Source organism: Pelophylax lessonae (assembly GCF_965119305.1).
Source record: "Pelophylax lessonae genome assembly, chromosome: 13".
Taxonomy (NCBI): Eukaryota; Metazoa; Chordata; class Amphibia; order Anura; family Ranidae; genus Pelophylax; species Pelophylax lessonae.
Genome location: NC_138780.1, coordinates 91,500,553 through 91,524,253, shown reverse-complemented (window position 1 = coordinate 91,524,253; position 23,701 = coordinate 91,500,553).

Here is a 23,701-nt window from a genome sequence, read left to right as displayed (position 1 = left end):
CACCAAAGGTCTGAAAAAAATTTAGTCAAAATGATTGTATTTTTGTCTATTAGAGTCTCAAAACTCCGTATTTAGACAAGATAACTGCATTTGGTAACCAATGGCCTGAAAAAATGTTTTTGGTCAAAATGACTCTATTTTGGTCTCCAAGTGTCTAAAAAGCCCTTTTTTTTTAACAGAAACGTTTTATTGATTTAAAACAAATAATAAAGTAACAGTGCCAACAAGGTATGGATACACAGGAAATAAAAAAGAAACACAATCTGTCAAAAGAGAGCAAATGCACATCAGCGATAAATAAAGCAAGTAAACAGACATAAGGAATGGCTTTCATCTCAATATACAGAAGTAACATCAGGGCCGCAATAGCCCACAGTCCCCCCAGACCCCTGGTCCCCTGGGAGGGGGAGGCGCCGAGGGGAGCTCCAGGAGGCCGAACCGCAGGGGAGCAGAGACACAGAAGCGCCTCCACAGCACCCCACGGCCCATAACCACACAGCAGCAGTCTCGCCACCAGGGCCCCAAAAGCAATAAACAACATAACGTGATCAGATCTGCAGAGGTCTAGCTGCGATCCAGGCATCCCACACCTTCCCAAATTTTTGAGGGCATTGACGCCCCATATAGGTCAGCTTGTAGAGGGGCAGAGCAGCATCCACCAACGCCCTCCATTGCGCAACCGTGGGGGGGTCAGCACCCTTCCACTTCATCAATAATGCCTTTCGGGCATAGAAGCAGAGAAAGAATAAGAGGAGCTTAGAGTACTTCGCCTGAGTCACCAGTTCCCCCATCCCCAAGAGGAGGACCCTAGGGTCCAAGGGCACCGGCACCTGCAGCACTGCGCTGAGCTCACATACAACGCCCCTCCAGTAGCCCTGGAGGAGCCGGCATTCCCAGGTAACATGGAGAAAAGTACCTACCGCCTGCTGGCATTTAGTGCATACGTCAGAGTGGGTGCTGTATATTCTAGCCAATCGTTGCGGGGTGTAGTATGCCCTATGCAAAAACTTCAATTGAATAAATCTATCTCTGGCCGAGATTACCGTGGGGATATAATGAGGGATACAATGATCCCAATCATCCTCGACCAGCGCAGGGATATCTTGCCGCCACAGCTGGAGCAGATGAGGTTCTTGTGCCTGCCGACCACACGTAAGTCTAAGATAGATAGAGGACAGTAGTTTGTCAGCATTGCGTGTGGTCAAAAATCGCTCCACCCCATGGGGAGCAAGCGTAGGGGGTGTTGGAAACTGAGCCTGGGCTGCATGGCGAAGTTGCAAAAACCGAAACAACATACGCGACGGGAGGTGAAATTTATCCCGCAGGGCCTGGAAGGTCAGCAGAGAGCCCGAGGGCATTATATGTTGTATCATAGTCACTCCATGCCGCGCCCATATGGCTGGATCAGGAATGGAGCGAAAATGAGGCAACCGAGGGTTACCCCACAGAGGAGTATAAGGTGAGACCGTGCCAGCCTCCCCCGTGGCACCCAGCATCTGCTCCCACACCCGTACCACCGTCCGCATAGGAGTAGTCACCTGAGGGGCAGCCCCCGCCCCCCTGTACACTAGGTTAGTCAACGCTGCATAGGAGCCCAAAATCGCCGCTTCGAGATTGACCGCCGGATTGGACCTGGATTGAGCGAACCACCAGCGGACAGAGACCAACACCGCCGCCCAGTAGTACTTCCGAAAACAAGGCAGGGCCCGTCCCCCGGAGGAAAGGGGCATCTGCAATTTCCGCAGAGAAATACATGGAGCCGACCCCGCCCAGATGAAGGAGGAGACAACACTGTCCAGGCGACGAAAAAAGGACGCCGGGATGGGTACAGGGGTATTTCTAAAAACATACAAAAATTTGGGGAGAAAGGTCATTTTCAATAGGTTGATACATCCCACAGGGGTCAAGGGGAGCGACCGCCACACCTGACACTTAGCGACCAGCTGTCGAAACACCGGCTCCAGATTGTCCGCCAGGTAGCAAGAGAGGTCAAGCCTCACGACGACCCCCAAGTAACGGAAATGAGAGACCCATTCCAGCGGAGCCACAGGGGGGGAAGGAGGAAGCGCCGCAGCATCAATAGGGAGCAGGCTCGACTTGGACCAGTTGATCCGCACTCCAGAGTAGTCGCCATGGCGATCAATTATACCCAATGCCGCCACCAGAGAATCAGCGGTGTCATTCAAGTATAACAGAGTGTCATCAGCATACAGAGAGATCCGCTCCACCACCGGGCCTACCCCCAAACCCCCCACCTCCTCCGACGTCCGCAGCAAAATTGCGAGCGGCTCAATAGCCAATGCAAAGAGGCCCGGGGAAAGCGGGCAACCCTGCCTGGTGCCCCTGTATAGCCGAAAAGATGGGGAGAGGAGGCCGTTTGTGCGGACCCGGGCGACAGGGGCCTCATAGAGAAGGCGAACCCAGGCAATAAAGCGCGGTCCAACGCCAAAGCGGGACAGCACCTGCCACAGGTACTCCCACTCCACAGAATCAAAAGCCTTCTCGGCATCAAGAGAGGCCACTGTCCCCCGGGAACCGCTAGTCACCCCGTGCGCCAGGTTGGTATGTAGGCGGCGAATGTTTATGTCCGTGCCCTTACCCGGCATAAAGCCAGTTTGGTCGCCGTGCACCAAAGACAGTATCACCGAGTTGAGGCGATTGGCCAATATTTTAGTAAGGATTTTTGCATCTACATTCAAAAGTGAAATAGGCCGGTAAGAGGCGCACAACTCGGGATCCTTCCCGGGCTTAGGCAGGACAACCACAACAGCCTCCGACATAGAGGGCGGCAGGGCGCCCGCCTCCAGTGTGCTGCGAAACGTCTCGTGAAGATGAGAGGCAACCACCTCCAGGTTAGTTTTTTAAAATTCTGTAGGAAGCCCATCGGGCCCTGGCGTCTTGCCCACTGGGAGAGACTTAATAGCCTTGCGAACCTCCTTCAAAGAGATGGGGGCGTCAAGAAGCTGGACTTTGGCGGGAGAGAGTGAGGGGAAATCTATGCTCTCCAAGTACCCCGACAGCTCAGAGGAGGAGTAGGTGACCCTGGACTCATATAGCTGTGCATAATATTCGGCAAACCAAGCATTGATTAGACTGGGGTCAGACAGCAGGTTTCCGTCCCCCGCTCTGATATTGGCGATACCCGTGGTACCGGAACGCTCCGACGCCAACCACGCCAGCAGCCTACCCGACCGCTCCCCCTGCTCAAACACCCGCTGGGACTGGGAAAGAAGAAACCTGCGGAAGGACTCCGCGCGAATGAGCGCCACCTCCCTGTAGGCCGCCTGCATGTCAGCATAGGTACCACTATCCCGCGAGGCCAGGTAACCCGCCTCGAGGGACGCCGCTGTGGACTCCGCCAAGGAGAGGCGGGCTCGTGAGTCCCTCCGAACCTTGGCAATCGTGTACTGGTAGCGTCCCCTTGCATACGCTTTAAATGCGTCCCACACCATGGCCGGAGCGGCCGTGCCCTCATTGTGACCCCAGTAGGCCAACAGCTCAGAGGCCACCGGCGGCACCACCCGCTCATCCGTGACCCAGAACCTAGACAATCTCCACAAGCCCTGGCCCGCAGCCGTATCCGTCATAAAACTCACCAGCACCGGGGCATGGTCAGATATGCCCCGGGGCAGGATGGTAGCCTCCTCCACCCGCGGCAACAGGGATGAGCCAACATAGACCACATCTATACGTGAAAAAGAGGCATGCGCGGCTGAGTGGCAAGTGTAATGTCGTAGAGTGGGATGCTTCCAGCGCCACGCATCCCCTAACCCCAGGGCCTCCGCCCAACGTGCCAGGGCCGAATCGGCCGCCGGATCACCACCCAGCCTGTCCATACCCGGCTCCGGGGCCATATTAAAGTCGCCCGCAAAGATCACATTTGGTGTAGGATAGCCAGCAACCACACTCTGAAGCCGATGCAGAATGGACATAGCCGCAGGCGGCGGCACATATAAACCAGCAATGACCAATTCAATGCGATCACACATAGCATGTAAAACCACGTACCTGCCCTCAGGGTCAAGATGCAGATCCAGCAGCGTGAAAGGTAGGGAACGATGTATGAGGATACTGACACCCCGGGAGTAGGAGGAGAAGGTGAAATGATAATAAGACCCAACCCACGATTTTTTTAAGGACAGCACCCGGGCCCCCGTGAGATGCGTCTCCTGTAGAATGCAGATGTGCGGGTGATGTTTTTGTAGAAAGGAGAACACAAGGGACCTTTTAAATTTAGAATTCAAGCCCCGCACATTCCAAGTTAGAATTCTTAACGGAGCCATAAGACAAATAAAGGAAATAAAAACAGGGGGGCAGCTGCTGGATCAACACTCGAGCCCGAGAACACATACCGCCCCCACCATACAGCACCCCCACGTGTAAGAAGCAAGGCAGGAACAAAGCAAATAATGTGCATAATAGAGACCCAATACCCTGGTGGCAAACCTGGAAAAGAAAAAACGGTTAAACATAAAAATAGAACATTCCCAAATGAACTCCCCCCCCCCTCCCCCCACCCTGCTACACCCCAAAAACTCGGGTGAGCCTGAGACCCCAAAAAGAACACAACCATCGGTCAATGGGGGACCATGCACAAGGAAAGCGTCAACAGTGACTAGTCCTGAGTCCACGAGCCTCCGCAGTAGTGCCCGGAAAATAAATAACAAAAACCAGGAGAAACGAAAAATAAGTTCTAGAAAAATAGACCATGACCATAGAAAAAACAGAAGAAAAAAAAGGGGGGGGAATCAAGGCCCCCAGCCCCCAGCATAGTCCCCCACCCCCCCACCCGCCAGGGCTGTAGGATAAGCAAAAAGAAAAGGGGCAAAGGGGGCATGGAGCAGCCAACGAATGACAACAGTCAGGGTAAAGAATTCAGGGATCCCTTGTCCATCCGTCTGTCCATCCATCCGGAAATCGGCCAGCCAGAGGCCCCGCAGAGTCAACAAACCCCCAGGTAGGTAGGGAGGCAGCTAGGGAGGACCGGAGCAATCGCTAAAACAAGGGGGAAGTGGCCATTAAGCGGTAGATACCGACCAGCAGAGAACCTCAAGATCGATCCATCCATCCCGCCCAGCCGGGCAGGAGTCCTAACGTCTGGGCAACGACTCCAACCAGGAAGAGGCCTCCTCTGGCGAGGTAAAAAACTTGAGGGACTCACCGTCCTGAACCCTGAGGCGAGCTGGGAACAACATGCTGTATTTCATGCCCCGCTGGCGGAGAGCCGCCTTAACCTGGTCGAACGACTTGCGCAGCTTCTGTGTCTCGACCGAGAAGTCCGGGAAGATCATCAGCCTGGACCCTTCATACCTCAGAGACTCCAGCCGCCGGCTCTCCCGGAGCACCAAGTCCCGATCCCTAAAGTTAAGTAGGCGCAGGATAAAAGTGCGGGGAGGGGAACCAGGGGGTCCCCGGCGCGCTGGCATCCGATGGGCGCGCTCCACCGCAAAGTAGGGAGAGAAGGCCGCCTGAGGGAGCAGGGTGCGGAGGAGCTTCTCCGTGAAATCTGCAGGATGCGGATCCTCAGCGCCTTCCGGGAGACCAAGGATCCGTAAGTTGTTGCGCCGGTTCCGGTTCTCCGAATCCTCGGCTCGGTACTCCAGGGCCTTAACTTTGACCCGCAGCGTGTGTAGGGAAGCAGAATGGTCTCGCAGCACATCCTCAGTATCGCTCACCCGGCGCTCCACCTCGGTCAGCTTGGTGCGGAATTTGTCCATATCCCGGCGAATCAGGCCGATGTCCATTTGGACCGAATCAATCTTCCCCGTCAGTGTCGTTTGGCAGGAGGTGATGGCCTGCATGAGGGCATTAAAGTTGCTGGACTCCCTCAGCGCCGGGTCCTCTCCCTCGGTCTGTGTCGCCATATTGGAGGGAGCACGAGGCCCCGCTTTCGCGCCAGCCGGGGTAGCCTGGTCCGTGGGCGGCTTACGGGACACCGAAGACTGTCGGCCTCTGGTCATATCAGTCCGGGGGGACACACTGGCCAACACAGGGCTAGCCAGGGGTCACAGGGCAGCAGAGAAGCAGGATAAATTCCGGGCTAGGCAGCGGAGCTCTCTTCAACACGTCCTCTCAAGTCGCCATCTTGGACACGCCCCCTAAAAAGCCCTTTTTAGTTCAAATAACTACGTTTGGTCACCAAAGGTTTGAAAAACTAGTTTAGCCAAAATGACTGTATTTTTGTCTTTTAGAGTCTTAGAACGCCGATTTTAGACAAGATAAACTACATTATGTAACCAATGGCCTGAAAAAATGTTTTTGGTCAAAATGACTCTATTTTGGTCTCCAAGTGTCTAAAAAGCACTTTTTAGTCAAAATAACTACGTTTGGTCACCAAAGGTCTGAAAACCTTTTTTTAGCCAAAATGACTGTATTTTTGTCTTTTAGAGTATCAAAACTCCGTATTTAGACAAGATAACTGCATTTGGTAACCAATGGCCTGAAAAAATGTTTTTGGTCAAAATGACTCTATTTTGGTCTCCAAGTGTCTAAAAAGCCCTTTTTAGTTCAAATAACTACGTTTGGTCACCAAAGGTTTGAAAAACTATTTTAGCCAAAATGACTGTATTTTTGTCTTTTAGAGTCTTAGAACGCCGGTTTTAGACAAGATAAACTACATTATGTAACCAATGGCCTGAAAAAATGTTTTTTGGTCAAAATGACTCTATTTTGGTCTCCATGTGTCTAAAAAGCCCTTTTTAGTCAAAATAACTGCATTTGGTCACCAAAGGTCTGAAAAACAAATTTAGTCAAAATGACTGTATTTTCGTCTATTACAGTCTTAAAAAGCCGGATTTGGACAAGATAATTGTATTTGGTAACCAACCACCTGAAACATTTGTTTGGGTCTCCAAGTGTCTAAAAAGCATTTTTTTTGCATTTGATCACCAAAGGTCTGAAATTTTTTTTAATATTTATTGAGTATAAACAGTACACTGAATAAATAACATGAACGGTAGACATAATCAGTTACAGAACCAGTGTTCGGAAAAATACAAATATATAAAGGATATAACAGCAACAGTACAGGAAAACATCATCCATAAACCATCGCATTCAGGTGAAAATTACAGCCAAGTAAACAAACCTGAGCATGTGCCCATGTGCATAAGAGAAGGATAAATAAAAACATACAGTTATTCCCTCCCAATAGTAATAGGACCATGCTAGCAATATGGCACACACCTCCGTAAAGTAGCAAAAACCCACCTGAAGTACTAAGTGCAAAGGAGAAGGGAAAAAAGGAAAACAGTGGCAGAAAACTTAAAGGGAGGGGGAGGGGGGAAAGGAAGGGAAAGGATGGGAGGACTCTGCACGCTAGACCTGCTCAAGAAATGCTACCCTATTCAATGAGCAGCCGATCCATAACCAACTGGGGGGAGCCAAGGCCGGGTCATCCAACCAAGGTTGCCATAACGAGGCAAATTTCTTGTGAGCATTTCGATGCTGGTATGTCAGCTTTTCCCTGATTAAAGAGGCATTGACCTGTGTTATCCACTGGCCCCTGCTCGGCACCCTGGAGGCGATCCAAAATCTAGCAATTAATTTGCGAGCAATATACAACAATTGCAACACGGCAACGTGAGCATTTGGGGTCAGAGTGTCCACCTCCAGAGCACCAAGCAGACAGACCCGTGATCTGCAACATCCCCTTGACACAGCGCCACACCATGCGAATGAAGGCGAGTGTGGGTAACCGATTCCCCATATTGGAGAACCCCGCTTCAAGGTGTACAAGGACAGGGTGAGGCGAGTCAGGAGGGACCAATAAGGACCCAATAGGATCGAATGGATCCAAAAGACCCCAGCCCCCCATATGCTGAACCTGGAAGGCTAGAAAATATACTCTGGGGTTGGGGACTGCCAAGCTACCACTATCCTTGCCCATCTGAAGGGTAGCCAATTTAATCCTAGCCACTTTTTTGCACCAGATCAGTTCTCGGAACTGGGAGTCAATCCTATAGAACCATTTCCTGGGTATCCAGATTGGGGAGTTGTGCAAGACATAAAGAAGTTGAGGAGCCCACACCATCTTAATTAGATTGACTCGCCCAGCCACCGACAAGGGAACTTTGCAGCAGAGGTACGAGGTTCAGTGTGATATACTGGGTAGGATCAGGACACACCTGGATCCCCAAATATTTGAAGGAGTCAACCACTCGCACTGTGGATGCACAGTCCGGAAAAGGGCTGAGCTTTGGGATCAAGGGGCATTAAAACTGATTTATCCCAATTTATGGAAAATCCCGACAGGGACCCAAAATAGTCAATAAGGGACATTACCGCCCGCAAGGATTCCCCGGTATCACCTAGGTAGAGCAGTGTGTCATCCACATAGAGTGAGATAACGTCTGCATGGGAGCCCCTTCTGAACCCCACTATGTCAGGGGAGGACCGAATCCACGTCGCTAAGGTCTCCAGTGCCATGGCAAACAGCAATGGAGATATCGGGCAGCCCTGTCTAGTCCCCCTGTGCAAACAGAAGGGTCCAAAAAGCTCCCCGTTCACCCTCAGTCTGGCCGTACAGTACCTGCACCCAGTTCAGAAAGTTCTCTCCCACACCAAAGCGCTTGAGAACTTCCCATAGGTACACCCATTCAACACTATCGAATGCCTTAGCGGCATCTAGCGAAAAGACTGCCCGGTTCCCAGGGTTGTCTACTGGGATCTGAAGGTTCAGAAATAGTCGGCGGAGATTAAGTGCCGTCGATCTGGTCAGGATAAACCCAGATTGATCCCTATGGACAACCCCTTGGACAACAGAGGACAGCCTAGTGGCCAGTATCTTAGCTAGAATTTTAACGTCCGTTGTGAGTAGAGATATGGGCCTTTAGGAATCCGCCAAAAGCGGATCCTTGCCGGGCTTCAGCAGGAAAACAACTATAGCTTCGGACATAGAGGCAGGAAGGCGGCTGTTAGGGATACAAGTGGTAGCCTGATGGCAGAGGAAGGCCCCACGTGTGCCAGAGGGTGGTGCTTAGACGGGAACCCCCAAGGTAAGTGACACAGGCTAACCTGAGTTGCGGAATCTAAGTATCCACCGGTTTTCACCAGAGCCTCTAGTGGTGAGGATGGATTTTGCTGCGTGTGGATACCAGGTCGTAGTCCTCAGGGTCACCCCACCAAGGGAGAAGCCAGTCAAGATCCGAAGGCAGATAAGCAGACAAGGGAGATCCGAGAGAATGGTCAAACAAGCCGGGGGTCAGGACGGGCAGCAGGTCAACAAGGTCAGGAACAAGCCAAAGGTCAAAACGGATATCAAACAGGTAACAGGAAGCAGGCTTCAGGAACACAGGAAGAGCTGCAGACAAGTCAGCAAAGACACAGTGCTTCTGAGCTGTTTAAATAAGGCAGCCTCTTTGCCAATTACTGCAATTAATCTGCTCTAGGTTAACCCTTTAGATTGCAGATTCATGACAGCACATCAGTGTGCTCAGGAAGCATTCCTAACATTGCCCCCCCCCTTAAGGGCAACCTCCGGGTGCCCAACAAACTGCTTTTCTGAGGATGGGCAAGAAAAAACGCCTGGATCAGGTCTGCGGCATGAATGTTACTCTCAGGTTCCCAGGAATTCTCTTCCGGCCCATAACCCTTCCATTTAATAAGGAACTGAAGCTGGTTACCTCTTTTCCGGCAATCAAGTACAGCCTCAACTTCGTACTCCATGTCGCCATCCACCATCACTGGTTCCGGAGGTCCAGGGCTTCTGCCGGGGAAGGCGTCGGGAACCGCGGGTTTTAAAAAAGAGTGACATGGAACACAGGATAGATCCGTAGGGTATCAGGTAAGGAAAACTCATAGGACACGGCATTGAGTCTTATTTTAACGGGGAATGGGCCGATAAACCTGGAAGCCAACTTCTTGGATGGGCAGGCCAAGCACAGGTTAGCTGTGGATAAAAAGACCTGGTCACCTGGACGCTATCTGAGCCTTGGCCAAGGTGTCCTGCAGAAGTTTGTTGTTACTCGTGAAGAGGTCAATGGTGACCTGAACTGCGGGCACTCCGGAATCAGATGGGACGTCGGGCAGAAAGGAAGGATGAAAACCATAATTGGCAAAGAAGGGAGATTGCCTGGTAACGGAATGTGGTGAATTATTAAAGGCAAATTCCGCAAATGGTAGTAATGCTACCCAGTCTTCCTGGACGAAGGTGGTAAAGCACCGGAGATATTGTTCCAGGGTCTGGTTTGTCCTCTCTGTTTGCCCGTTCGTCTGCGGGTGGTAAGGACATAGATAATTCAATTTTTAGTAGCTTACACAAGGCCCTCCAAAAGCGGGACGTGAACTGTACCCCTCTGTCTGAGATAATGTTCGTGGGTACCCCGTGGAGTCGCACAATCTCCCTAATGAAGACTTCTGCAGTTTCTTTTGCAAAGGGGGTACCTTTGAGGGGTAGAAAGTGGGCCATCTTAGTAAGCCGGTCTACAACCACAAAAATGGCGGAGCACCCGGCCAAAGGTGGAAGTTCCACGATAAAGTCCATGGCGATAGTTTGCCAGGGCCGGTCAGGGATTGGGAGTGGTCTGAGGAGACCCCACGCCTTACTTCTGGTGGTTTTACTCCTGGAGCAAGAAACACAGGAAGACACATAACTTCTGCAGTCTTTTCCCATCTCAGGCCACCAGAAGGTGCGTTGCATGAGGTCAAGGGTCCTATGAACACCAAAATGGCCAGCCAGAGGGTTGTCATAGCAGGCAGCTAGAACCGAAACTCTGACTCCCTCCGGGACAAATATTTTGTCCTTAGCCCACAACAAACCATCCTTGCGTGACAGGGGTATCCCAGGTGGACCGGAAATTTTGGCAGAGGCTTGCTCAAGATGGGATTTCAGGCTAGTAAGCAGGAAGTTTTTCTCTGACAGGATAGTGTCAGGTACCAACTCTTCTTTAGTATTATCAAACATCCGGGACAGGGCATCCAGTTTGACATTTTTCGACCCAGGCCGATAGGTGATATGGAACAAGAATCTGGAGAAGAAGAGTGCCCATCGGGCCTGGTGGGGTCTAAGTCACTTTTCAGATCTTAAGTACTCAAGGTTCTTATGATCGGTAAATATAAGAATCGGGTTTGATGCTCCTTTTAGTAGATATCTCCACTCTTCGAGAGCGGCTTTGATAGCCAAGAGTTCCCGGTCCCCGACATCATAGTTTTTCTCCGCAGGAGAGAGTTTCCGGGAAAAGAAGGCTATTGGGTGAGTTAAGTCTCTAGTTCCCTGTCTTTGGGAGATGACTGCCCCGACCGCAACGTCCGATGCGTCTACCTCCAGGAGATAGGGTAAGGCAGGATCCGGGTGACTTAGGATAGGGGCAGAGGTAAAATGTTTTTTAAGAACCGAGAAGGCGGACTGAGCTTCTGGGGTCCACTGGAAGCGGACGTTCTTCTTAGTAAGGTGAGTTATAGGGGCTATGATGTTGTCAGGGTTATTGGGGGTTGATTAAAATAATAATAGGTAAAAAGAAAAATGATTTTAAAAGCCATGTATTTCATATCATGCATAAGAGATTCTGAATGGTGCAGCCTCCATTTTGTTTTCAGGGTGAAACAAAGTTCACATACGTACTTGTTAAACAAAATGTCTCTTACAAGCTTACATAGAATTTCAACAATAGGGTCTTATAGTTTCAACAGAGATCTTTGTATCTATGTAATCGTAAATAAGGTAATACATACATTTCATCAGATAAGAATCAATTGGCGAGACATCGTACTAGTCACTCATGGCTAGTCTGGCCTGTAATCTTATCTGTATATATAACAATGAACAATATAGCCAGTATATTTCTTTTAAAGGATTATTTAAAAATAAGTTTTAGAAAACATCATCATATGTAAGATGTATATTACCGATAATACATTGTATTCTTATTAATATAGAAGTGTGAACTTGATACTTATATAGTATTAGATATATTATATATATATATATATATATATATATATATATATATATATATATATTATATATATATATATACATAAGTATACTTTTCTATGATGTGTAAGGACTTGTGCGTCTTAAAAACGTATTACTTAATTTCAAGGCATGTGGTAGGAGTGTTTATATAAGAATTGCTTTAGTCTCGTTTAAGTGCTCAAAGGTGTCGTAAATATTACCAACCTAGTCTAGATGTCTGACAGTTGTGTCACAATCCAAATAAGTAATGGCTTCTCACTAGCCGACAGGTCAGAAGTCATTAGATAAGAAGGATGGGTAAATGTTTTAATTATGTTAACATACAAAATCTAATGAACGGTACGATACTGCCCTCTGGAGACAAAATACCAGGTGCAGTTTTGAGATAATTTGAGAAATTCCCATATAAAAATATTATATTGTGTTAAATAATATAATTATTGAAATGGCATTACTTGCCAAGGTGAATGATGGAGATACAGGTGGACATTTATGTATGTACTGGGAGTCTGGACAAAGTTTTATGTTGTGTTTTATGATTACTCTCACATATAGAGAAATCATCATTTAACTTTATTATACCAAGTATGGTTTAATTATCAAAAGAGGTGTGTCTAAGACCTCACCAGTTTAGGTATAGAATATCCCGACCAATTGGGATAATGTTTCATCCCTCTGGGTTTTACTTATGGTAATTTTTATAGCTCTTTGTTCTTACCATATAAAAGACCAACCCAGATGAGAGATAGGAGACTTTACACTACTGACAACACACCTCACACTTACACCACACACGCTATTACATTCCTCGACAGACTCATCCAGACATACTCCATCTTGTCCATCATTCATCTGAAACTTGGAGGAAACTCCTCCCTCACTGGCATCCATCTTAGGACTCTGGTAACACCATCTTAAGTGTGGTAAATATGCCTTGCTATGTTATTTGATTTTATTCAACAATTGTTTATTCCTTCCTTATATGTTTTATATTGCATATTTAAGGGTAATGAGATTACAATCCCAGCCGTATAAGCCATGGTAGATTTTTCTCTAAAAAGCTGATTTTTGTTTTTATACATTTTTATTAATATCGGATTAAGTGCATTATTTGCAATTTTAAGTCTTCCGTTTTGCATGGCTTATTCTCACTCATCTGCAGTGAGTGACTTTCGGCTATGCATTGCGCAGACCATTGTAGTCTGTTTATATAGGATATTAATTTATGGCTTATACTATACCTGGGAAGAAATGGTAATCTTGCTTTCGTTTCGTTTTATTTCACTTTGTTTTAGTTTCACTTTCATTATTGAGCTAAACATCACATTGCATTGATTATTTGAAGTTAGTATTTTTCTGTAGAGTTATTTTTATGTGTCACTTCTTGTTTGATCATATATCGTGTTTGCATGTCTTGAGAATAAATATTTTTATATATATTCCATACTGTAGACTGTACTCACTAAGATTGGTATATGCTTTTAAAAAGAAATTAATCAATTAAAAAGAATTCACGACATTGATTTATGGCAATAGGTGAAGACTCTCCTTTTTCACAGATCTTTGCTTATTAACCATGAATAAATACACTGCTATATTCAGAGCAGTATAAATATTCTGACATAAGTACGAGCGCGAGATATTTATTATTAAATATTCTTACATATAATGGAGGCACTGCTGAGATAATTATTGATTTCTTACATATGCCAATCATAATATTGATCAGGTGACATAATCAATAACTTTGAAAAAAAAAATTTTTTTTTTTTTTGGAATTTTTTTTTATTAATTGTGAATGTGATAGAAATGCCTTAAAATGTCTATAGCAGGTATGTTCACGCTGCCAACTCTGGCAAGGTGTGAGTCCCTAGTGGTACTGCCACAACTCCAGTAGATTTGGCACAGATCATAAATGTGTGGAAACACCTCTCTGAGTCTGAAATGGTGGAATATGAAATGCTGGTTAGAGTCATATATCAAAATCCTCAGAATGTCGGGCCAATAAAGGGCATCTGACATGGGTAGAGGACGACCTGTATGTATGAACTCACCAATAAGCTTATCTAACACCAAAGACATCAGGAAGTGTAATCACATACTTTTTGTCATGGCCAATCTTACTGTATTTCTATGAGGAACTGCACCAGAAGGCTCAGCAAAAAGGAGTTTAGTAAAGTTTCAATCTCCACTCCAAATAAATGAGAGAATGAGATTAGGAACCTCCTTGAGCAGGTGAAAGTGACCTCTGTCGGGACACATCAGTTAAGAGAATGTAGCGTGAAACTGCAAAATGAAGTAGAATTGTGGCAGAAGTCTTATCACAAGTAACCTGTAATGAAAGTAACCATGTGAAAGAGAAATGTAAATGATTAATGCAAAATTTAGGAAGTTTTGAGCAAGGAAAAATGTTTTCTAGCAAAAAGTTGCCGAGTAACCAGCAGTGGAAAATTTTGAAAATTAAAAAAAAAAAAATAAAAATAAATAAAAATGTAACAGTTCAAATTCATGACAGGAACTCATCAGTAAATACATAGGAGAGTTCCAAAAGGTCATGGTGTCCATACAAAAGGGCAATGCTTTATTAGTCCTGCATTTTATATATGATGTAATTATTCATAGACCCAGATATGATTCCCAGTCTGTTGGTTATGACCCAGACAAAGGGGGGATAGTCAGGCAAAGAGTCCATGTCCTACCCCAGCCATATTCCTAATATAGGAGGGCAGAAATTGGGCAACCATGCATAAATAGGTATGAGTCATATCAAGGTCACTGCAAAAAGACTAGCATCCCTAAAAAGACGCCATGCACCTCCAGAATTTAATTTTTTTTTAAAAAAGAGTACTGTCCTGAATGATTTTTGTCATGAAAAGAGTCCTTAAACATTATTGATCATCTTGAGGCCTATGAAAACAACTGTCTGTGTTGTGCCTGCAGGGTGTCATTTAAAAGTCAGCCCTTACAAAAACCTCACTGCTGCTAGAGCTGTTATCTACAATTTAAAATGTACACAGCACCAAAGCCCCATTGAATTTTTTTTTTGTCTGTACTCAAAAGTGCCTAACACCCTTCAATGAAGGAGCTGAGTACAACCATCCGGAATTTAAATCCCTGTGCTTTGAGGCATTGCCCATGCATATAAAAATAAAAAGTTTGGCAAAGGAGCAAGATATGCCACCTAGGCCCCAAGGGGAACACCGGATACCTTAAGGAGGACACCGGACACCCAATTAACAAGTGGGGGGGGCACCCACAAATAAGTAGGGATTTGCCCCATCCTAGGGTTCCCCAAAATCCTCGGGAAGTTAAAGTGACATTAAGGCCCAGACCTCATGCCAGAACCGAGTAACTGGTCCTGATGGGGATCTGTCCCATATGTCTGAACCCGAGAGACATAGGCACCGCAGGAGGCGGAGCCAATAATTTAACTCTATAAAGTTTTCAGCTGAGTAGATGCCAAATTAATCAGTTGATCACTGGGTTCACTCAGGGCACTGTAGCCCATAATCAAAAGAATTCCTCTTTAGGAACAAATCCTGTGGCCAGCCAAAGGCCACAAAATCCTTAAATGCCAAAATGGCAGGAATCAGAAGGGATACACTGAATAGAGGCATAGGATACAGAGGTTCTAACACCATTTTTTTCTCAGGTCACAACATTGAGGATCCTGAAATCCCTGCCAGGGAATCTTGGTTGTTAGATACTAACTACCCTCCTATTTTTCAGTGGTCACTTCATCCCTCTGACTCAAACAGGTCGCTCAAAGCAGATACATTTTGGAAAATCGCCAATGATGGTGATATCAAGGAGGATCAAACCCTAATGACGTAATGCAGTCAAGAGGTTAAAGGTTGTATACGGTAACCAAGAAGGAATCCTCAATGCCAGGTAGTTTTATTGCCTCCAATAAATTGCATTGATGCCCCATAGGGGGAGATATATTTTTTCCCTAAGTAGTAGGTAAATTTTAAACAAAATATTGTATTACTATACAATTGTCCAATGTGTAGTATCCATGGCGATGGATACATCTCCATGTTAATAAGCCCCAGAAGTCAGTCGCCCTAGGAAAGGTCGCATATATAGTCTCACCTTCCGTGGTGCTCATATAAAAGACTGATCACACGGTGGATTAAAGGAGAACTCTGAGAAAGCTTAAGGTACCAACATCGCATTGAAATATCAATTAATAAGAATGTATATTCATACTATATGTTTCATCTAATAGGAAGAGATTAACCTTCCATGCCAGGTCGTTGATTGGTACAGACGATGATGTTTGCCAAAAGCACAGAAATCGGATGGGTCATCTCTCCTTAGAGTCCAGCTCAGGACGGAACCCCTCATTGCATCAGGTCCCTCTTCAGGAATCAAGCTGCGAGACGCCACAGATTCTTGTTGACGGAGAGGAAGATTTGTTTCAACAGATCTTTGTGCATTTGATCCGAGGAAATCCATTAAGAGGAATCACACTACCTCCTGTTTTCAGTTGAAGGAGATGTGAGAATGGTGCATTGCACATGTGAGCAAACCTCAGTCTAGATATATGACACTCTAGGCCATGCTGAAACCATTCATTATCCAACCAACATCCAAGGTTGAATGTCCAAATCGATTTCTCAGATTCCTGATTGCAAACATTGTTTTACTGCCATTGCAGCAGTTAATTTCTGTCTCCATCAAAACTTTACAAGCTGGAGATGCAAATTTCAAGGAACATTTGAGTTTCTTTTCCAGGAGATCAGAATTCAAAGACACTAATAAGGAACAGTTTGTGACATAGCTAACACTAGCAAAGTCGCTACGAACTGACATTTTGAACTGATTTTTTTTTCTCAAATTTTTTTTTTTACCGCTTTACTTAAAAGTTATGAACAATTCCCAATATGAACTATTCTCTTAAAAAAAGAGAACAAGACATTTTTTTTTCCTTTTACTACTCCTTAAAAATCTTTCTTTCCAGATAGGCCTAAGTTGCTCACTTGTCTACTGGGAAAAAAGGGGGGGGATATGTCGGGGTTATTGGGGGTTGATTAAAATAATAATAGGTAAAAAGAAAAATGATTTTAAAAGCCATGTATTTCATATCATGCATAAGAGATTCTGAATGGTGCAGCCTCCATTTTGTTTTCAGGGTGAAACAAAGTTCACATACGTACTTGTTAAACAAAATGTCTCTTACAAGCTTACAAGAGAGCATAGAATTTCAACAATAGGGTCTTATAGTTTCAACAGAGATCTTTGTATCTATGCAATCGTAAATAAGGTAATACATACATTTCATCAGATAAGAATCAATTGTCGAGACATCGTACTAGTCACTCATGGCTAGTCTGGCCTGTAATCTTATCTGTATATATAACAATGAACAATATAGTCAGTATATTTCTTTTAAAGGATTATTTAAAAATAAGTTTTAGAAAACATCATCAAATGTAAGATGTATATTACCGATAATACATTGTATTCTTATTAATATAGAAGTGTGAACTTGATACTTATATAGTATTAGATATATAATATATATATATACATAAGTATACTTTTCTATGATGTGTAAGGACTTGTGCGTCTTAAAAACGTATTACTTCATTTCAAGGCATGGCATGTGGTAGGAGTGTTTATATAAGAATTGCTTTAGTCTCGTTTAAGTGCTCAAAGGTGTCGTAAATATTACCAACCTAGTCTAGATGTCTGACAGTTGTGTCACAATCCAAATAAGTAATGGCTTCTCACTAGCCGACAGGTCAGAAGTCATTAGATAAGAAGGATGGGTAAATGTTTTAATTATGTTAACATACAAAATCTAATGAACGGTACGATACTGCCCTCTGGAGACAAAATACCAGTTTTGAGATAATTTGAGAAATTCCCATATAAAAATATTATATTGTGTTAAATAATATAATTATTGAAATGGCATTACTTGCCAAGGTGAATGATGGAGATACAGGTGGACATTTATGTATGTACTGGGAGTCTGGACAAAGTTTTATGTTGTGTTTTATGATTACTCTCACATATAGAGAAATCATCATTTAACTTTATTATACCAAGTATGGGTTAATTATCAAAAGAGGTGTGTCTAAGACCTCACCAGTTTAGGTATAGAATATCCCGACCAATTGGGATAATGTTTCATCCCTCTGGGTTTTACTTATGGTAATTTTTATAGCTCTTTGTTCTTACCATATAAAAGACCAACCCAGATGAGAGATAGGAGACTTTACACTACTGACAACACACCTCACACTTACACCACACACGCTATTACATTCCTCGACAGACTCATCCAGACATACTCCATCTTGTCCATCATTCATCTGAAACTTGGAGGAAACTCCTCCCTCACTGGCATCCATCTTAGGACTCTGGTAACACCATCTTAAGTGTGGTAAATATGCCTTGCTATGTTATTTGATTTTATTCAACAATTGTTTATTCCTTCCTTATATGTTTTATATTGCATATTTAAGGGTAATGAGATTACAATCTCAGCCGTATAAGCCATGGTAGATTTTTCTCTAAAAAGCTGATTTTTGTTTTTATACATTTTTATTAATATCGGATTAAGTGCATTATTTGCAATTTTAAGTCTTCCGTTTTGCATGGCTTATTCTCACTCATATGCAGTGAGTGACTTTCGGCTATGCATTGCGCAGACCATTGTAGTCTGTTTATATAGGATATTAATTTATGGCTTATACTATACCTGGGAAGAAATGGTAATCTTGCTTTCGTTTCGTTTTATTTCACTTTGTTTTAGTTTCACTTTCATTATTGAGCTAAACATCACATTGCATTGATTATTTGAAGTTAGTATTTTTCTGTAGAGTTATTTTTATGTGTCACTTTTTGTTTGATCATATATCGTGTTTGCATGTCTTGAGAATAAATATTTTTATATATATTCCATACTGTAGACTGTACTCACTAAGATTGGTATATGCTTTTAAAAAGAAATTAATCAATTAAAAAGAATTCACGACATTGATTTATGGCAATAGGTGAAGACTCTCCTTTTTCACAGATCTTTGCTTGTTAACCATGAATAAATACACTGCTATATTCAGAGCAGTATAAATATTCTGACATAAGTACGAGCGCGAGATATTTATTATTAAATATTCTTACAATGTTAGAGAACCCCTTAATGAACCTCCTATAAAAATTGGCGAAGCCAACGAAGCGCTGTACTCCCTTTTTGTCTGATGGAGGTGGCCAGTCCAGAATGGCAGAGACCTTCTGAGGATCCATCTCCATTCCTTCTGTGGAAATTATTAACCCCAGAAATGGGATACTGTTCTGCTCAAAAACGCACTTCTCGGCCTTGGCCATGCTGGCGAAGGCGACCGAGGACATTTTGAACATGCTCGCGATGCTGCTCTAGGGATGTTGAGAAGATTAGGATGTCATCCAAGTATACGATGATGAAGATATCCAACCAATCCCTGAAGATGTCGTTCACAAAGTGTTGGAACGTGGCAGGAGCATTACAAAGGCCAAATGGCATTACCAGGTATTCGAAATGTCCGAATCTAGTGTGGAAAGCCAAGTAGTACGCCCCACAAAGATCCAGCTTAGTAAGCAGGATGGCAGATCTGAGTCTCTGAAAGAGTTCGGGGAGTAGAGGAAGGGGATAACGGTTTTTAATAGTAACTTTATTTAAATACCTATAATCTATGCAGGGTCGGAGGGTGTGATCCTTCTTCTCTACGAAGAAGATACCTGCCCCTGCTGGAGAGGTAGAGGGACGGATGAACCCCTTCTTCAGACTTTCGTCTACATAGTCCTTTAAGACGTCCAGTTTACGTTCAGAAAGTGGGTAAATCCGGCCGAACAGGATTTCGGCTCCTGGGAGCAAGTCGATGGGGCAGTCATATGGACGGTGGGGGGGCAAGGTCTCTGCTCCCCGTTTGCTGAATACGTCCAGGAAATCATGGTATGCTTTGGGCACCACAGAACACACATCAGGTTGGATTCAAGACAGAACAGAGTCTTGGGGAATTCAGGAGGAGCGGGTAGACAGGAATTCTTGCAGTAAAGAGATGGGAACTAGATGGTGCCTGTGATCCAATTGACTTGCAGGTTATGTGCTTGCAACCACGGTAATCCCAGGATAATGGGAAATAAGGAGGATGTGATAACATTCAGGCTAATCAGTTCCTTATGGCCGGAGGAGGAGACCATAGGAAGGGGAAAAGTTTCTTGGGTCACGGGCCCGGATTTGACGTGGGAACCATCAGCCAGGAAGATGGTGAGGTCCTGAGTCTTGAGCCAGAGAGGTACGCCATGTTGCAGGGCGAACGAGCGATCAATGAAACAACGGCAGGCTCCCAAGTCAATGATTGCAGTAACTGGGACGAGTCCTTCCGGAAGCTGTAATGACACAGGAAAGGCTAGGTGGGAGGAACTGGCAACAGATGGTGAGGCCGGCATGAACTTATGGTATTTTGCCGGGCAGGAGCGCACATAGTGGCCAGCTTCACCGCAATACAGGCACATGTTACCCAACTGGCGACGGCGTCTCTCCTCCGGGGACAAAGCAGGCCGTATGATCCCAAGTTGTATAGGTTCAGGCGTATCTGAGGCGACTCCAGCGGGAGCGGGGTTGGTAAGAGCTGACCCAGCAGAAGAAAAGTATGCAGGATGAGCAACACGTGGTAGCGTCCAGGCTGGTCTGAACTGCTGCGGAGATCGTTCTGCTCTGCGCTCCCGTAGCCACCGGTCGATTTGAATGGCCTGGGAAATCAAATCTTCCAAGGCGTTGGGGACACCTACCCGCGCCAGCTCGTCCTTCAGTCCTTCTGACAAGCCGAGACGGAACTGATACCGGAGTGCTGCTTCGTTCCAGGACGTATCGGAACTGATGTGGCGGAAGTTAGTGACGTAGTGTTCTACGAGCCTGCGACCCTGCTGAAGAACATGAAGCGCAGCTTCTGCGGTGGAGGATCACTGCGGGTCATCATAGAGCTGTGCCATGGCCTCAAAAAATGACCGTAAGGAGTTTAATGGGGGCTGCCCTCTTCAAGGAGCCGATGAACCCAGGACTGGGGTTCGCCTAGGAGCAGGGAGATAACAAACCCCACCTTGGTGGTCTCCAAAGAAAAGGTTTGAGGTTGCAGGGAGAAATACAGCTGGCAGGCGTTGCGAAAGGCGTGGAATTTACCGCGATCCCCGGAATATTTTTCGGGAGCAGGAACTCGAGGTTCTGGTGGCAGCATCACTACGGTAGGGCCAGAAGCAGGTGCAGAGAGTGCTGCAGCAGGAGAGGAAGCAGATAATACAGGAGGATCCCCCTGAAGTGTCGTAGAGCGCAGCCGTTCCTCTAGCTGTGTGTAGCCGTCTTGAAGCGACTTTACGGTTTGAGACAGGGCTGCGAGGTGTTGGCAGATCTCTTCCAACCGTGAGGCTTCTCTTGCAGGCTCCGTCATGGCTGATTTGTACTGTTAGGGATACAAGTGGTAGCCTGATGGCAGAGGAAGGCCCCACGTGTGCCAGAGGGCGGAGCTTAGACGGGAACCCCCAAGGTAAGTGACACAGGCTAACCTGAGTTGCGGAATCTAAGTATCCACCGGTTTTCGCAAGAGCCTCTAGTGGGGAGGATGGATTTTGCTGCGTGTGGATACCAGGTCGCAGTCCTCAGGGTCGCCCCACCAAGGGAGAAGCCGGTCATGGTCCGAAGGCAGATAAGCAGACAAGGGAGATCCAAGAGAATGGTCAAACAAGCCGGGGGTCAGGACGGGCAGCAGGTCAACAAGGTCAGGAACAAGCCAAAGGTCAAAACGGATATCAAACAGGTAACAGGAAGCAGGCTTCAGGAACACAGGAAAAGTCAGCAAAGACACAGTGCTTCTGAGCTGTTTAAATAAGGCAGCCTCTTTGCCAATTACTGCAATTAGTCTGCTCTAGGTTAACCCTTGCAGATTCATGACAGCACATCAGTGTGCTCAGGAAGCATTCCTAACAGCGGCCAATACGGAAGGCTTCGTTATATACCCGCAGCAGCACGGGCACCAACTGTTCAGCGTATCGGCTGTAAACCTCCGACGGGATACCATCAGCCCCCGGAGATTTACCAGGCTTAGTAGATTTCAAGGCCGCATAAAGTTCGTTTTCCGTAAGGGGGGCCCCAAGCACAGCCACGTCCCAGGCAGACAGAGAAGGCAAATCGCAGGAAGCCAAAAAAATCGGCAATTTCTCGTGAGTCAGCCGAGATCTTAGAGGAGTAAAGATCAGCATAAAACTTCCCAAGTACTCTCCGTATGTCAGCCGTGGCGTGCCAGAGCACCCCCTGAGGATCCTTAATCTGTGGTATAAATGCCGCAGGCTGCTGCGAGCGAACCAGCATGGCCAACATATGACCCGTGTTTTCTCCCTTCTCAAAATACCTCTGCTGCAAGAAGAAGTGCTTGTTTTCAGCCTTTTGAATCGAGACCGACTTGGCCATAGATTGGGCAGCCAGCCACGACCTCTGAGTATCATCTGACGGGTCCCTATCATAAGTTTCCTCCGCTCTAGTCACTGCGTCCAACACAGTATTCTCCCATTGCCTGGTGTCCGTTTTAATGACATTAACTGTACGTATAAACTGACCTCCCATGAATGCCTTAGTCAAATTGTCAGCAAAAAAGGACGTTAGTTTGGGTGGCAGGGGATCAGGACTAGGAAAGAGCGTCAGCCAGAATGCATTGAGTTTCCAAAGGGATTTTCCCGCCACGACCACCAGAGGCAGTAGCGAACCATTACCCAGCCCCAGATCTATCCTAGACAATCCCGAGTGTGACGCCGAGAAGCACGAAAACTTTCGTACCTCAGGGTGGCCCATCCTCCAGACATCTGTCAGTCCGAGTTCACCCACCAACCGAGCAAGGGGCATAGCCCCCCCGGCCAGCATAGGTCCACCGGAGTGAGAGGAAAACCTATCCCAGGCAGAGTCAAGTACAGCAGTAAAGTTCCCCAACATCAGCAGGGGCACATCAGGAAGTTGAGCAATATGTGGCACGATAAGTTTAAGTACCCCTGCAGAATACGGGGGGGGGCACAAGTACACACCTAAGGCTTGCTAGTTGGCAGGATAAAACAAACAGGCCCTCAGGGTCAATCACAGACTTTGAGCATAGAAACCGTACCCCCTTCTTAATCAAAATACACACCCTCTCGAATAAGTGGAGTAAACAGAGTGGAACTGGTGACTAAATACGCTAGGAGCTAGACACGGGGAAGTGGAAGGAGACATATGGGTCTCCTGCAGGCAAACCACATCTGCCTGCAGGCGTTTGATGGTGCGGAGCACCGCTGTCCTCTTTACCGGGTTGCCGAGGCCCCGCACATTCCAGGACATCACACAAATATTATCAGCCATAGTCAAAATGTAGCTATACACGGAGCGTCAGGCAACCCGGCCAGGGAGGCGAAAGAGGGCACCCAGAAAGGGTGAACCCACTACACCCCATCAGCACAGCCCAGCTATATAGAGAGAGCAACAGGAATAGTCGCCCAGCCCACACAGTACCGGTGCAGCCCCAGCATAGAGAACAGTCAATAGGAACATCCACAGCATAGGGTAAAATAATAGCAGTAGAGCGACAAAGTACATGTAGGAAAAGCAAAAATCGAACCAAAGTCCAGGACCAGAAAAAAGGCAAAAAGGGGGGAACAAAAAGGCAATACACGTCTGCCACGTGTGGGGGAAGGGACGAGTCAATAGGGCATGTCCAGTCACGACCAAGGGGGGGAAACCGGAGAGGGACCACCGATGCAAGTGTAGTCTCCTCAAAATTA